Source organism: Triturus cristatus, chromosome 11, assembly GCF_964204655.1.
Source record: "Triturus cristatus chromosome 11, aTriCri1.1, whole genome shotgun sequence".
NCBI classification, from domain to species: Eukaryota; Metazoa; Chordata; class Amphibia; order Caudata; family Salamandridae; genus Triturus; species Triturus cristatus.
In genome coordinates, this window is record NC_140594.1 from 568,878,686 (window position 1) to 568,891,074 (window position 12,389).

Below are 12,389 nucleotides of genomic sequence, written 5' to 3' on the forward strand. Positions count from 1 at the left end.
TTCCTAGACAACCCTTTCATTCTTGCAAGAGTACGTTCACACTTACTTTGCAGAAAAGAGAAGATCAGCATCCTAACTCTTGCTCGTTCGCATAGTTACTGGCGCCATGTACTATTCTTTTGTTATTCGAAGAAAGGTGCCTTTTTTTTATTACCTGCTGATGTACTTAAATTAAACCAGGCAAGCTTTGGCAAACATTTCTGGAGGCAACACGGAACGTTCACATCGCTAATGCTGGAAGACTTTCTCTATTGCTTTCCCAAACACGGTAAGTTACATGTATAACAGCTATATATTGTATTTAGGCACTTTTAAACTTGCCTACGTAAATTGTCTTAATAGGATCCAGAAAGACTTTTCATGCAATTTAATAAGCTGCTTTGTTTTTTACTTGCTATTATAAAATATTCATTTCATAATGCTGTATAGTTACACTGTCTATTTGGATATACTACGGCATAGCTTCAAAATTTTGCCGTAAAGCAACAAAGCGGCATTAAAATATAATTGCATTACCCAAAAGCTTGTTTTTTTGTAATATATGCTTTTATTTTGGCGTATACTTTTAGATCTGTTCTGATTAACAATTATTTGTTCCCGTTATTTCCTATTGGTGTACTTCAATGGCAAAGAACAACTTTAATCAAACGTTTGTCGAGCCAACATAGACATCACTGACTCTCTGAGCTTCGCTTCTTTTGCTGTTACCAAGCACGGTATGTTACATGTATTACACAGCTACATATTATATCTTTGCTGTCCTATACTTGACAAAAGTAAATTGTTTTAATCGCACAATGAAAACTTTTCCATAAACTTTGCTAAAATGTGTATTTCCTATGCTATGAAAATATATCCATATAATATTACTATTATTTGCATATACTACCAGCTAATTGTTTCACAGTAGCGCAAAAAAATTACAATAGCGTATACTATTTATTATAAAAAATATTTTTTTTTATTTTACTTTTTACAACTACTGTCATCAGTAACTAACATTTATTAATAGTTTTTAATACCAATTTGCGTTATACAGTAACACCAAAAAGTAGCGAATTAACACATATCTAGTGCGTTTTCACTAATCTATCTAGCCCTCAACTTGTTGCTGTGTATGCTTTAATTACAGTACTCCAATAGCAATAGCAAAATATTTGGATAGCATTTATAACAATATACATAGGCATACAAGTCTGCCCATGTATTTAGCTAACATTTACAACAATATACATAAGTATACAAGTCTGCCCATGTAAATTAGTAATTAAATTAACTTGAAATTTAAAAAAAAACTTTCTTTGTAACAACAACATCCAGCTAAAGTAGCAATAGCAATGTACATGGGCAAGTTAAAGCGCATATATTTGTGAAATCATAAAAATGTACGCTTTTGTGTATGCTTTACAGAGAGCCAAACGAGCAATGCCACCGCACAAATACCGTAATTTATAAAGCACACATCTTTGTAAAACCAGGCAAATTTACGCTTTTGTATATGCTTTATAGAAGACCAAACAAGCAATGCAGCCAAAAAGGTATAAGTTTACAGATATACATTTTATCACCAGCAAATTTACTTAGCTTATTATGCTATTTATTGTAAATATATAACTAGCATTTTTGATTGTAGCCTTTAATACAAAATACACACTATATTTTTATTTCCAGTTTGTTCTTATTGTTTAAAGCTTTTCTAGACACAAAGAATTATTCAGCAATGCTACTATATGGATTCTAAACTATACTTTAGCAACTGTTTTGTTGATTTCATAATGAAGATGTTAATAGTTGCTCTGCATTTAGCGTTTGTTAAATTGTAACTTTAATAATTATTTACTGCACTAAACATTAGCCCAGCAGGAACGTTATGCTTAATATATAAACAAAAAGAACTATTGATGGACAGAATGCAGAACAATGTTATACATTCCCCCCAGTACAGAGATCTGGGCCTAAATCCATCGTTTTTTTGCTCACCATGCCATTCCAGTTTGGACCCAGCCATATGCAAATCAGTCTTGACCCTGTGTCTCATGGGAACAGTCCAGCCCGAACTGCCAGGCCAGGTCCTGCCTGGACTGGAAACAAGCATCCTAGGACCGGCGCCCGCGTAACTGGCTCATCTTACTTATGCTTCATTTTGAAGTTTTAAACACAGGAACACACATGACTTTTGCCCGCTGTGTTCACCTGTCCAGACTGACTGATTATCCAGTGCAAATGTCAAAGTGTTACAGGGTTAATAAGGATTTATTGAAGCCGAAATAGCCAGATTGTGGTTTACATATATAGGAGTGACTGTAGTAAAAACAAATGGGTAACCAATGCAAATCTGTGTCCAACTAGTTTTTATCATTTCGAAATGCCTCACTTAGCAGGAACAGGCTCACCAATTGGTGTAAAATTATTCTCTATACAATTAGTGGTACTAAACTTCCCTTGAAAGATAATCTATAAAATAATAAAGATTCCTACCTCGTACCGCACTGAGCTTTTAACAGTAGCTGCAACACAGGCACAACACGCACGTTATGCTTAATATTTAAACAGACCCCCGTACTTCAAAGATTATCCTGCAAATAATAAATATTCCTATTTCGTTGCGTGCTAAGCCTTCAACAATTGCAGCAACACACGCACAACAGGAACGTTTTGATTAATATAAACAGATGCCTGCGTGACTTGCTTATCTTACTAATGCTTGCTTTTTAAGTTTTAAACACACATCACTTTTGCCAGCTGTCTCACCTGTCCAGCCAGCCTAATTCCCAGTATAAATGCCAACGTGTTAAAGGGCTAATAAGGGTTTATTGCAGCAGCCGCTGTCTTCACCTGTCCAGCCAGCCTAATTTTACAAAACAAATGTAAAAGTGTTACAGAATTAATAAGGACTTTTTCCAGCAGAAATAGCCAGATTGTGGTTTAAATATATGGAATTGACTGTAGTAAAAACAAACGGCTAACCAATGCAAATCTGTGTCCTACTGATTTTTATTATTTCAAAGTGCCTCACTTAGCAGGAACAGGCACACTGGATGGGTGTACAATTATTCACTATATAATTAATACTGCTAAACTTTCCGTGAAAGATACTCTATAAAATAATAAAGATTCCTACCTCATCCTATGCTGAGCCTTCAACAGTAGCAGCAACACAGGCACAACAAGAACGTTTTGCTTAATATAAACAAACGCCTGCGTGACTTCCTCATCTTACTAATGCTTTCTTTTTAAGCTTTACACACACCCACACACACACACACACACACACAGAGGTTTTGGCCGCTGTTTTCACCTGTCCAGCCAGCCTGATTTTCCAGTATAAATGTGAAAGTGTTGGAAGGTAAATGCGGATATATTGCAGCAGCCGCCGTCTTCACCTATCCAGCCAACCTCATTTCCAGAACAAATGTAAAAGTATTAGAGGGTTAATGAGGATTTATTGCAACAAAATACCCTGATTGCGGTTTAAATATAAGGAAATGACTGTAATAAAAACAAACGGGTAACCAATGCAAATCTGTGTCCGACTAGTTTTTATATAACAAAGTGCCTCACTTAGCAGGAAGAGGCACACCGGATAGGTATAAAAGTATCCTCTATATGATTAGTGGTGCTACACTGTCCTTGAAAGAAGATCTATAAAATAATAAACATTCCTACCTCATCCCATGCTAAGCCTTTAACAGTAACAGCAACACAGGCACAACACGAACGTTATGCTTACTATTTAAACAGACGCCCCTGCTGCAAATATTTTCCTGAAGATAATAAAGATTCCTATCTCGTGCCGTGCTCAGCCTTCAACAGTAGCAGCAACACAGGCACAACAGGAACGTTTTGCATATTAAAAACAGACGCCTGCGTGACTTGCTCATCTTACTAATGCTTGCTTTTCGACTTTTAAAAACAACAATACACCTACGTTTTGCCCGCTGTCTTCACCTGTCCAGCCAGCCTAATTTTCCAATAAAAATGACATTGTTGGAGGGTTAATAAAGATTTATTGCAGCAGAGAATAACCGGATTGTAGTTTAAATATATGGAAGTGACTGTAGTAAAAACAAACGGGTAACTAATGCAAATCTGTGTTCTAGATTATCTAAATCTTGCAATGTTTAACTCATTATATGAGGCAAACACGCTTAAATAAAAAAAAATCATCTTTTTCTAACGATTGAAAACAGATCCATTGTAGAACCAGTTTCCACAAGCCTTAAATTCTTGTATGTGGCTATGAAATGAAATTTGTATAAAGTACATAACCTGTGTTCCTTTAAGCTTCTACAGGTACATAAGTAATTTTTAAATACAAGGTTGTGTGCAAAGCATAGTTTCCCTGTCTATATTTAAGCCTCTGTAAACCCGTACGTAGTCTATAAGTAATAGCTTATATACAGTGTATGCTTGTCTGTGTTTCCTTCAAGCCTTTGCACTCCCGTTAGCAGTTTACCAGTGCTGGATTGTGTGCAGTGCTTTACCTGTTTCTGTGTCTCCAAGCCTCTGCTGTTTCATGCATAGACTAAATGGAAGGTTGTGTGTTATGCCTAGTTTGTCTGTATGGCCTTTAAACTCTGCAAGTCTATTACAAGTCTATCAGTACTGGATTGTATGGAATGCATGATTTAGCACCTTTCTTTTAAGCCTCTGCAATCCCATATGTAGTCTAGTAGTACAGAATAATATGCAGGACATAGCTTTTCTATGCGTTTTTCAGAATTTTGTAAGCTTGTAAGAAGTCAATGAATGAATAGGTAATTTTAAGCATATATCTATATCCTGCAAATGCAAAATATAATTCTAAAAGTTATTTAAACACCTAAAGAAAACTGCCTCTACTCTAAACTCAACACGTGCTAAAGCTTTAGCATTAATAACTACACAAGCATTATGCTTAATATTTAAACAGACACTTGCGTGACTTGCCCATCTTACCAAAGCTTACTTTTCAAGTTTTGAAGGTAAATAAGGATTTATTGCAACACAAATAGCCAAATTAATGTTTTAATAGATGAAAGTGGCTGTAGTATAAATAACCAATGCACATATGTGTTCTACATTGCCTACATCCTGAAATGTTTAGCACATTATATGTGGGACACACGCTTTAAAATGAAACATATTATGTTTCCTGAACGCTTCAGGGCGAGGGCATTGTAGAGACAGTTTCTACAAGCCTCACATCCTTCTATGTGTCCCATAAGTATACTGAGTAAAGGGTTCTGTGTTATGCACGGTTTCTCTGTGCATTTTTCAAATTCTACAACTCCATTAAAAGTCTATAAGTACTAGATTGTGTGAAATGCATAATTTATGTACCTTTCTTTTAAGCCTCTACAATCCCATAAGTAGTCTAGTTTTGCCCAGGGCATAGCTTCTTTATGTGTCTTCAGGCTTTTGCAACCCTGTAAGTACTCAACAAGTAATTAGATAATTTTAAGCATCTATCTGTATATGCGTTTGTATATACATGCATATATTAATATACTTTAATGCACATGTATATATATTTATATATATATATATATAAATATATATATATTTCTAAAAACAACTATTGTATTGTTTAAGGAGCTACACCAATTTTCTAATGAACATATGTACATATATGTTTAAATATATAAAAACATATATAGGTGCATATATGTTAATATACATATATTATACATATACTAACAATTAACAAAGAAATATATATAAAAACAAATATACATATATGTGTATATGCATAATTGTGCACAAATATATCTATACATATATATTATCTACTGGCGGTCGCCAGTAGATAGTTATAGTTAGGACCGTGTTTCCATAGGAAATCTGAAAATTCTATTTTGAATAACTTTGGCGCCGGTTGACGAATCCTCGCGAATTTTTCAAAATAGGTGGGGCGCTCCGCTCCTACCCTGAAAGTCTCGGGGTGATTAGTCAAGCGGGGGCCGAGAAAAAAGGGGGGGTCCCAAAACGCGTTTTTCCCATGCATTTTTTCATAGGGACCTTTAGTCCAAGGTACAGCCCGAACTGCTGAACAGAATTACTTGAAATTTGGCAGAGAGGTAGTCCTCAGGTCAGGGATGTGCCTTTTGAATATCTGGAGTCAATCTGTTCATTAGTTCCTGAGAAAATTTCAGTTAAAAGTACATATATATCTATAAGCGCGCGAGCGCAATTCTGATTGGTTGTTAGATGTCAGTAAACATTCTAATCGGTCGAAATCCGGAAGTGTCGGCCGCCATTTTGTCTCTAGCAGTCTGAGGCAGTGAAAAACAAAGGTGGAGAACGTGAAAAGGGGGCAGGGTGGACAAATCCTGACCCCCTAGCCTTTGTCAGTGGGTCACTGAAGGACCCCCAAGGGTGAAAAAAACATTTATTTTTTGGCCGAAAAAGCACGGGGTGCGCGCACCGTGCGCGCACGGCACGCACAACGCATCGTGGGCGCTGGGTGTGCGAAGCGCACCAAGCGCCCACAGCGCGCGCATGGTGCGCGCACGGTGAAAAACCTGAAAAAATAAAATAATAATAAATACATAACTTAGCATTTAAAAAACTGTACAAATTCACTTAAAAAACCATAGGTTTCACACACGTTATAGTTAGGAATTAGCATTTAAAAAACCTTGCAAATTCACTTAAAAAACCATAGGTTTCACACATGTTATAGTTAGCTGGACATTTCCCTCGTAAAAAAACAATGAAATTCCCCCGTTATAGTTAGTGCAGGCAACTATAACTCACGCAACCGCAATCTTCTGCTGATGACGTCAGATATTACATCACTGATTACATATGTGTCTTTCTGAAAAATAAATATTTGTAATATATGTATAGCTAAAGATTAATGGAAGAAGACATGGGTAAATAGGTGTCTAAATACAGTGATGTAATATCTGACGTCATCAGCAGAGATTTGCACTCACGATATAACTAATTCAAAGCCATTATGTGACTAACCATATGCCTCCATTATAAGGGTTGCCTCGAATAACACTGCGTAAGTGGAAATACTATCATCGCAATGACCGCAATTGTAGAAGTATGCAGCCTAGATTGTGCATTATTTACATATTTATTTCTCTTTGATTATGAAGAAATTTTGTGCAAAAAATCTTAGTTTGTTTCCCATTAATGCCTTTACTCTGGTAGTAGTATTGTTTCACTGTCTATAAACCGTAACCCCTATTTCTATGGGGAATTGGGCACAGGTCATTTGCTTGACAAAGGCTTCGCCGAAACGCGTCGTACTGTTTTGTTTTTGAGACAATAAACCTTTATTGAACTCGTCCTTTGGTGTGCCGCTGGGAGTTATTCTGCAATTTTGGATAACGACTTCTTTGGGAAACAATAATAGCGGTACTGTGTCCGCTGCTGGCACCGGCGTCGTTAGGAGGGTGAGCGGCTCTTCACAGTGACTCTCGTACACAATTTAAGAAGCTGTTCCCGCCGCTCCACATCTACATTGTGTGACAAGCAGGGTAAGCGGGCACTGGGGGCGGACTGGGGGCCGTATCGGAAGATCGCACCAGAGGGTGGGGGTTTTCTTTGATGGTGCCAACAGTCATGCTCTTTCAGTGCTGCAGCTGCCTTTCGTAATTACACATGTATTGCTAAGGAATAAGGAGCAGACGCAGCGCCCACGCTAGGATCCAAGCAAGGGTGTCTCAGGACACGTGAACAACTACACTTTTCACATTACTATGAGTGAATGGGAGACAACGAGGAAAGTGGAAGCTCTTTCGCTCTTCGATGAAAGTTTGGGAACAGAACAAATAGAACTGCCATCTAGCAGTGGAGGTACCGCGACGGAACCATCAGTTAAACAGAAATTATTTCTCCTTGAAAAACTAACTAAAAGAGAGATCAACAAATGGTGGGAAATCACGTCGCTAACTAATTATATTGAAGTCAATAGGGTACCACGGGGACTTCGAATTTCAATTATCCCCACATATGAGAATCCCAACCCCGTCTTATTAAAAGAGTGGGCAACATTTATGGCCAAAACATGCAGGGGTATGCTGGAAATGTTGGTCAGGTATGCTCAAATTGATTTGGACAATACCAGAAAGGAACTTGCAGAACTGAGACAAGAATTGAGCAAATCAAAAAACGACAAAACAGTTATAGACTTCGAGAAACATTTGGAAACCAAACTAAAGAATTATGAGGATGCCATAAGAGCGAAAAAGCAACGTGAATTTTTGAGAGACACGAAAGACTATGCTGAAGGGCGTATTCTAACATACGCCAAGAGATTTGATTGGGCTCAAAGAAATCTACATGTTATACAGAAACAAAGGGAACAAACGATTGTATCAACTGATTCCAGCTCTGAACTAAGTTCCGATACAGAAGCCAGAAGTATCCCTTTAGGCACAAGACCTCTTACCTTCCTCCACGAGTTTCAAATATTGAAACAGAAGAAGGAACAGGAAGAGAAACCACAAGGAAAGAGGGGAAGAGGCAGAGGAGCAAGAAGAGGAAGAGGAAGAGGAACATTCAGAAAAAAACGACGAATAAGAAACAGAAGAGGAGGTAGAACTGCCTCTGTCAGCACAGTGGCTTTATCCTCAAGTGTCACAAATCTCTCAGTTATCAATCTGTCCTCTAGAGAAATTACGAAGCAAGAAAAATCGTTATTACAATTAGGTTTGTCGTTTTGCCCCAACAGTGATATGGATTTTGTCTCTACACGCATCGACTTATTCTTATATATACGAAAGCTCAAATTGATGAAGATACATAAGACCGCCATTAGAACAAAGATGCCAAGACTTGGATGTAATCTCACAGAGGAAGCATCTAATCTAAATCTAGAAGACGCTAATTTCCTATTAGAGTTTCATCAAATGGAGGAAGATATGAATGACTGCTCTCCCAGAGAAAAAAGTAGCACCTTGACAACGCTAGGCCTCCAGCCAGGTGCCACCTACCACACCGGAATGAGACCGAAATCGACTTTTAATCCGAATGTTCCATATGATAACATTGAAGCCTTCAGTAATGTCATGATACAGGAAATCAAAAAAATGAGGGAACAACATTCGACATCAAAATTTGACAACCTATCCATCCCCCAAAGGAATGCACTAAAGACCTTAATGGATGATAAGAGTATTATCATAAAACCCTCCGACAAGGGTGGCAATGTTGTCATTATGGACGTTGAACAATACAATCAGGAAGCATTCAGACAATTATCTGATACTCTGTGCTATGAAGAGATCAGCTGGGACACATACAGAATATCAATCCAAAAGTATTACGATTTGTTGAAGGGCTGGTGGGAAATGGGGATGTTGGACAGGGCTGAATATCTCTTTTTGAAAACTGATAATCCACGCATTCCCTGTTTCTATCTACTCCCCAAGATACACAAACATCCCACTAGACCACCAGGCAGGCCGATAGTATCCTCAAATGAAGGATTGCTAGAAAACACCTCAATCTTTCTGGATTACTTTCTGTCACCACATGTTACCAGATTAAGATCTTATTTTCGTGATAGCACTGATTTCTTACGTCGTATTCACGACATCACGTGGGAGGATAGCTATCATATGATAGCACTTGATGTATGTTCACTATACACCTGTATCGAACAAACTAAAGGAGTAGAAGCATGTATGTATTTCCTAAAGGAAAGACACATCTCCCTATGGGATCACACACAAATGTTAAGAACGATGATGCTTTACTGCTTGAATGAAAACATCTTTCTTTTTGACAAGGCTCTCTGTCGTCAAAAAGCAGGAACTGCGATGGGTACTTGCTTTACCCCTAGTCTGGCAAATCTTTTTCTCGGCTGGTGGGAGGAGCGCATAGTCTGGTTAGAGGCCAACGACAGGTATACCGAACACATCCCCATCTGGATCAGGTACATTGACAACCTGTTCCTGATTTGGGATGGCCCGGAGGATTTGGCTTTGGAGTTCATACAGGAACTTGGCAACAATGATCTTAACCTCAAATTCACTCAGTCAATTAGTCGGTCCTACTGTGAGTTTCTTGATGTTGCCATTACCATTAAAGGAGGCAAAATGACTACGAATCTTTTTCGTAAGAAAACGGCTGGGAATACTTTACTACATGCCGGTAGCAACCACCCTGCCCCCTTAAAAAACAGTATTCCCTATGGAGAATTCCTTCGGGCTCGAAGGAATTGTAGTACTGACAGTAATTTTGAAAAAGAACAACAGATCATGATAGATAGATTCAGACAAAGGGGCTATCAATATAAGATCATTGAAGCTGCAAATAAAAAAGTCAAAGCCATTACCCGTAATGAAGCCCTTTTCTCAATCAAAAATGGGGCCATGGACAGCAGTGAGCCCCCAAGACTCATCACTACCTTCAATGGAAGATCTAATCAGCTAAGGAGAGTGATGAAAAAACATTGGGGACTCATAGAGATGGATCCCATTATCGGTCAGGATGTGGGAAAAGCCCCAGCAATAACCTACAGGAAATCCAAATCACTTCGAGATCACTTGGTCCACAGCTATCAGCAAACACCCAGTACTCCCACCTGGTTGGGAACGGCTAAGGGTTTTAGGAAATGCAATTCCTGAAAAGCCAGCAAAAACAGTGTAAATCGAGATAGCTATTTCACAGGTCAGAACAGAAAAAAGAAAAAAGTAATCAACAAATTTATAACATGTACCAGTGAGTTTAGCATCTACGTCCTAGAATGTCCCTGCGGTCTCAGCTACGTGGGTAGCACAAAACTACAACTAAAAATGCGAGTGCTACAACACATTAGGGCAGTCACCAATGCGGATCTGAATTACCCTGTCGCGAGACACTTTCAAGAAAAACATCAGGGTAATGCAGATCTCCTCAGATTCTACGGCATTGACAGGATTCTACCGCACCCTAGAGGAGGAGACCGGGAGAAACTGTTACGTATCACAGAATCAAAATACATCATAAATTTGAATACAAAAATCCCGCATGGCATGAATTATGGGGAAGAATTAGCAACTCACATAGGTCATAGATAATAACATCGAATGCTTCCACGTTTCTTCATTTTCCTGAATGCTTGCTCAGCTTTCGCTGTTCCAAATCACTGTATTGCACTTTTATCATAGGGTTGATTAGGACAGTGACCAAATTGATGGGTATAGGTTCCTGGGGTCCAAAAGTAAGATTTTAGCAGCCGATCCAGTACCTCTTCTGACCACACTATGACTAGTGTAGGAAGTCTGAATGCCGTGATTCCTGCGCATTCGGCTTTACCCAAAGTCACTTTCTTTTCTTCTCTTAGAAATGTATTTATAATTCCTATTACGCATATTTTTTCACTCTATATATTCTTACACTGTAGTAGCATTGTATATATTCTCATCACCAACAGAAGTACACCTTTGCCCTTCTTGACAGTGGGACCACCAGGTTTTTTGATGGTTATTGTACATAACATGAGTGGGATGTGCCTTTTTGATAGTACATTACTATGAATATTATATTATATTATATAAATCTATATATATATCATATATTATCCTCTGCCACATAGGAATAATTGGATACATTACCCATCATGCACATGTCCACTCTCCGGTCAACGATCTGATTGTAATAATTTTGTTGAACCAACCATCTATGATTAATTTTAACAGGCACCATTGATTGGAAAACACATTTTGCACTCATGTTTTTACAATTGGTATGTGTATTTCTCTAAATTTAGGGTACATCACCCTTGATTTGAAAACATATTTTGCGCTTTCGATTTATGCAACTAGTATATGTACTTCCCTGAATAATTCTTTACGATACATACGATTCACTGGGTACATTACCCTTTGCTTTCAGGCGCAATATGTGGTTATCGATTTGACTAAAATGAATTTATAGACATGATTATCAACAATGGATTGTAATAAGTATGAGATGATTGCAACTGCAATTTTGCACTCACGATATAACTAATTCAAAGCCATTATGTGACTAACCATATGCCTCCGTTATAAGGGTTGCCTCGAATAACACTGCGTAAGTGGAAATACTATCATCGCAATAACCGCAATTGTAGAAGTATGCAGCCTAGATTGTGCATTATTTACATATTTATTTCTCTTTGATTATGAAGAAATTTTGTGCAAAAAATCTTAGTTTGTTTCCCATTAATGCCTTTACTCTGGTAGTAGTATTGTTTCACTGTCTATAAACCGTAACCCCTATTTCTATGGGGAATTGGGCACAGGTCATTTGCTTGACAAAGGCTTCGCCGAAACGCGTCGTACTGTTTTGTTTTTGAGACAATAAACCTTTATTGAACTCGTCCTTTGGTGTGCCGCTGGGAGTTATTCTGCAATTTTGGATAACGACTTCTTTGGGAAACATATTTATATATATATATATACATATTTCAAACAAAGAGT